Genomic DNA, 5,738 nt, shown 5'->3' with positions numbered 1-5,738 from the left:
ATTGTTAGTTGCCTATTCACCCCCCCTCTAGTCAACTATATCGATCCTTTCAGCAAGGCTATGTTGGGGAAAATAACATGAAATGTGACTGGAACGAGCTAAACCTCTAAATCTCCAAGAGTGACCTTATATATTCACTACCTGGCTCACCAGTTGCAGTAAGCCCTGGTTTTCGCTTCAAACGAGGTACATGAGGTCCACAATTTTTTCCAACATGCAAATTTTATTGTAAAATAAACATTTTTAGTGCAGCTACCGAATGCAATAATGAGCTACTAGCAAATCTAGCTATTGTAACTTGAAGAGAGATTGAACTGGTAGAGCTTGACACATGAAGAGGGTCAAATCAAATAGTATACAAAGCGATAGAGACACAGGATGAAGTTCCCACTACAAGTTAATCAAAAGCCTATTAAAGAGGTTTGCTATAGTGATTTTAGTGCTAAGAAGTGCAGCAAATGATTATCTGGCTAAAGGAATTCAATAGGAGGTGTTGGAGGTGCCCTTAAGAATCCAATTATATTTCATTTTGTCTTCATTCTAATACTTATGGAAAAAATTATGAAAATTGCAAATGTGTTATGTGTTGACTTCGACAGAAAACTTTGGACATTCCAAATGCATTCGATTGTGTCTCTAACACCAACGTGTGTCTTGCTGTATTGAGAGAAGATGGATGAGGAAGCCTTATCGAAGAGGTCGAATCCCTTCGCATGAAACGTGAGATTGATGTCCCTCATATGTATCAAAGGTATGTGTCTTTTCCTATCTCCCACCGTGAGGTTAAGTAGGGTCATACCTAGGGCATTGATTACCAATTCAAACATCAAGGGTGAACACCAGAAATTTATTTTAACAAAAATTTCATAGTGCATCAATGCATATCGGTGATTTTTAAGTTAAACCCCGCCTTTAGCAATGCCCGAACAATTACAATGGTCCTCCAACGCAATATTTTTCTCCTTTGCAGGATCCAACCATTGAAGGGCATATTATGGATTTTTCATTGGGTGATGGCTATATAATCATATTATTTAAAATAAATCATATAATACAAAAAGAATCTAAAATAGCCTAGCGTCACTCTCAACAAGGGCGACACGGGGGGGGGGGGGATCTTCCTTAACACCGTTGTGAGCGTTTATGCGCAAAGCTCGCATAACATCGGCGGCGGGGGCAAGCCCTTCCTCTCGCTTCGTGGCGTTGGAGTTGGTTCAGGGTGTCACTTCTTGCCCCTGGTCAATGGTGACGGAAACCGATAGATCGGGTACCGGCACGGTCGGTATGACGACCCCAGATCAGTGGTTTGCATCGCAGCTCGACCGCTCGAGGCAACACTTAAAGGATGAGAAACGATAGTCGGGCGATGCAAGTGCGGTGTTGTGGTCCCCCCTCTACCTCTGTCACTGACATTGGCCGTACATCAAGGTTATATTCTCTCTAGGCAAAGAAATCCATAAATTTTGGCTTTTGCCTAAATTAGGCAACATCAACGTCCGCGCATCGCGTCCTTGTTGAAGGTATTGACCCGTATATCTACTTTGGGGATCATAGCTGCATGTTTGACTCCAAATTGGACCAACTAACATTGGGGTGTGAGTGGTGATTCCATCTTAAAGGTGTTGTTGTCACGCCCCCGATTTAATCGTACACTAATCATACACGCAAATGTGTACGATCAAGATCAGAGACTCACGGAAAGATATCACAACACAACTCTAGACACAAATTAAAATAATACAAACTTTATATTACAAGCCAGGGGCCTAGAGGGCTCGAATACATAAGCTCGAATACAAACGAGTCAGCGGAAGCAACAATATCTAAGTACAGACATAAGTTAAACAAGTTTGCCTTAAGAAGGCTAGCACAAAAGCAACATCAATCGAAAAGGCAAGGCCTCCTGCCTGGGAGCCTCCTAACTACTGATGGTTGTCGGCGGCCTGCACGTAGTAGTAGGCACCCTTGGGGTAGAGTAGTCGTCGGTGGTGATAGCGGTCTCAGGGGCTCCGTCATCTGGTTGCATCAAACGGATATGGGGGGAAAAAGAAAGCAAAGCAGATGTGAGTACTCATCCGAAGTACTCAGCAAGCAAGGATCTACACTACATATGCAACATTATCAAAGGAAGGTTGTATATGTGGACTAGGCTGCAGAAATGCCAGAATAGAGTGGAGAGCCTAGTCCTATCGAAGACTAGCATCTTCAGCATATTCAGCGCTCTTGCAGCATAGAAGAGTGCAAACTAGCATAAAGTAAAGTAGTAGTAGTGTCATCAACCTCACCCAGAGATCCTTCCTCGACTATCTGCGAGAAAGCAATCCCAGAGCCATGCTATCCATTTCTCATCTCAAGTATCCAGTTCTAGTTGTATCGATCGGGATACAACTCCGAGCGTCCGTTACCGTAGGACAGGCTCTCGATAGATGTTTTCTTCCCTGCAGGGGTGCACCAACTTACCAACCACACTCGCTTAACTCCGGCCGGACACACTTTACTGGGTCATACCCGGCCTCGGCCAAACGATACGCCGCAACCCGACCTAGGCTTAATAGAGAGGTCAGCACGCCGGTCTACATCCTAAGCGCACAGGGGTCTCGGGCCCATCGCCCTTTGCACTCCTGCACGTTGCGTACTGATACGTCTCCAACGTATCTATAATTTTTGATTGTTCCATGCTATTATATTACCCCTTTTGGATGTCTATGGGCTTTATTTTACACATTTATATCATTTTTGGGACTAACCTACTAACCGGAGGCCCAGCCCGTATTGCTGTTTTTTTGCCTATTTCGGTATTTCGAAGAAAAGGAATATCAAACGGAGTCCAAACAGAATGAAACCTTCGGGAGCGTGATTTTTGGAACAAACATGATCCGGAGAGCTTGGAGTGCAAGTCAAGAAGCTTCCGAGGAAGCCACGAGATAGGAGCCCCCCCCTGTAGGGCGCGCCCCCTGTCTTGTGGGCCCCTCGGGCGGCCACCGACGTACTTATTCCTCCTATATATACCTACGTACCCTGAAAACATCCAGGATCACCACGAAACACAATTTCCCCCGTCGTAACCTTCTGTATCTGCGAGATCCCATCTTGGAGCCTTCACCGGCACTCTGCCGGAGGGGGAATCAACCACGGATGGCCTCTACATCAACATCCTTGCCCCTCCGATGAGTTGTGAGTAGTTTACCACAGACCTACGGGTCCATAGTTATTAGCTAGATGGCTTCTTCTATCTTTTTGGATTTCAATACAATTTTCTCCCCCTCTCTTGTGGAGATCTATTCGATGTAAACTCTTTTTGCGGTGTGTTTGTCGAGATCCGATGAATTGTGGGTTTATGATCAAGTTTATCTATGAATAATATTTGAATCTTATCTGAATTCTTTTATGTATGATTGAGTTATCTTTGCAAGTCTCTTCGAATTATCAGTTTGGTTTGGCCTACTAGATTGGTCTTTCTTGCCATGGGAGAAGTGCTTAGCTTTGGGTTCAATCTTGCGGTGTCCTTACCCAGTGACAGAAAGGGTTGCAAGGCACGCATTGTATTGTTGCCATCGAGGATAACAAGATGGGGTTTATATCATATTGCATGAGTTTATCCCTCTAGATCATGTCTTCTTGCTTAATGCGTTACTCTGTTCTTATATACTTAATACTCTAGATGCATGCTGGATAGCGGTCGATGTGTGGAGTAATAGTAGTAGGTGCAGGCAAGAGTCGGTCTACTTGTTATGGACGTGATTCCTATATACATGATCATGCCTAGATAATCTCATAACTATGCGCTTTTCTATCAATTGCTCGACAGTAATTTGTTCACCCACCGTAATACTTATGCTATCTTGAGAGAAGCCCCTAGTGAAACCTATGGCCCCCGGGTCTATCTCTTATCATATTTGCTTTCAATCTACTTTTATTTGCATCTTTACTTTTTGCATCTATATTATAAAATACCAAAAATATATTTATCTTATCTTACTATCTTTATTAGATCTCACTTTCGCAAGTGGCCGTGAAGGGATCGACAACCCCTTTATTGCGTTGGTTGCGAGTTATCAGTTTGTTTGTGTAGGTGCATGGGACTTTTAAGGAGCCTCCTACTAGATTGATACCTTGGTTCTCAAAACTAAGGGAAATACTTACGCTACACTTGCTGCATCACCCTCTCCTCTTCGAGGAAAACCAATGCAAGCTCAAGACGTAGCACGTACGTGGCCGGTGAGTAGACCTAGCTACCTCCTTAAAAGGGCAGGTGCTTACGCGGTCCAACCCGGCGCGCGCCGCTCAGTCGCATGATGTCTATTAAGCTTTGGCTGATTCATACGACGCAGAGCGCCCATACTATGCCCACGTGATTGTTTGTGCTATCAGGCCAGAGGCCCCTCGGATCAAATATCCAAATCATAGTGGATTAGGAGCGCGCGGTAACGAGCAGAGACTCACGATCGACGTGACCCCGTCGCCCCATCTCGAGGACTTGCGGCAAGGGTTAAGAATGCCCGGCCACGCCACGTAGTTATCTCGTGGGCACCTTCCAGGTCAACCTGACTCCACATCACTCGCATCACATGCTCGCGCGGGTACCCCTCAGGGCCGACCCGTCTTTATCCACTTTAATCAGTAACAATAGTAATTAAAGGCAATCCGTGTGGCTACCACATCAAGAAGGAACCCGAGGCATCACCCTCGTTGGATTCCCACCTGATGTAAACATCAAGGTGAACTTAAGAGGAAATCACCCTCGAGGTTCACACTTGAGGTGTTGCACGACAGCGTCGTTATCGGAAGTGGAAAAGAAGGAATCACCCTCGATGACCACTACCGGGTAACTACTCCACAGAGCTAGCATCAGAAGTGCTAACGAGGGATCACCCTCGGCACTCGATAGTAACGTTGCGGTGCCTTACAACTAAGGGGAGTGTTGTGCGATGCCGGGCCTGGTCTTCAATCCCGTTGATCGGATCTTCTGATATTCCAGCGGGTAGTTGGGTCAACATGGGGTCTCTGATGGGTCTCTAGCCAGCCTATACTAAGCAATTTAGGATAAACAGGAAGGTAACAATAGCAGGTTACAAGATCAGGCTATGCATCAGAATAGGTAAAGCAATAGCAGCAGCAATTTCTAATGCAAGCATAAGAGAGAAGAGAATAGGCGTTATCGGTATGTTCAAAGGGGGGTGCTTGCTTGGAAGCTCGGCAGTAAAGGTCTGGTCGTCAGGGGCGTCGTCGTACTCCGGAGTTGCGCCTGCCTCGGGGACTACATCGATGTCGGGGTCTAACGAGAGAGAAGAGGGGGAGGAAACAGATAAATACATGGCAATGAAAGCAATCACAAAGCATGACATGGCAATAAGCGGTGTTAGGGGCGACCCAACGCAGTGCTACACGTCGCAGATGAAGCAGGAAAATATCTGGGATATTTTCCCGGCGTCTAGCTCAATCTCGGTATACTAAACTGGAGGGGAAGGTTCCATGTTCAGGTAGTTAGAGGCATGTGCCAGGTATGAGGAGGGCATATTCGGATTCGTCTCGTCGTTTTGAGCAACTTTCATGTAGAATTTTTTTCGACCCGAGCTACGGATTATTTTCTATGGTTTTACAAAGATTTTAGCATTTCCAGAAACTATTTAAATTAACATAATGGAATTATGACGTCAGCAGAGTGTCAGCATGACATCAACAGGTCAACAGACCCGCTGACTGGTCAAACTGACCAGTGGGTCCGACATGTCATACAA

The sequence above is a fragment of the Triticum dicoccoides genome, chromosome 5B (assembly GCF_002162155.2).
Source record: "Triticum dicoccoides isolate Atlit2015 ecotype Zavitan chromosome 5B, WEW_v2.0, whole genome shotgun sequence".
Lineage (NCBI taxonomy): Eukaryota > Viridiplantae > Streptophyta > Magnoliopsida > Poales > Poaceae > Triticum > Triticum dicoccoides.
Note: the sequence above shows the minus strand (reverse complement) of the source record.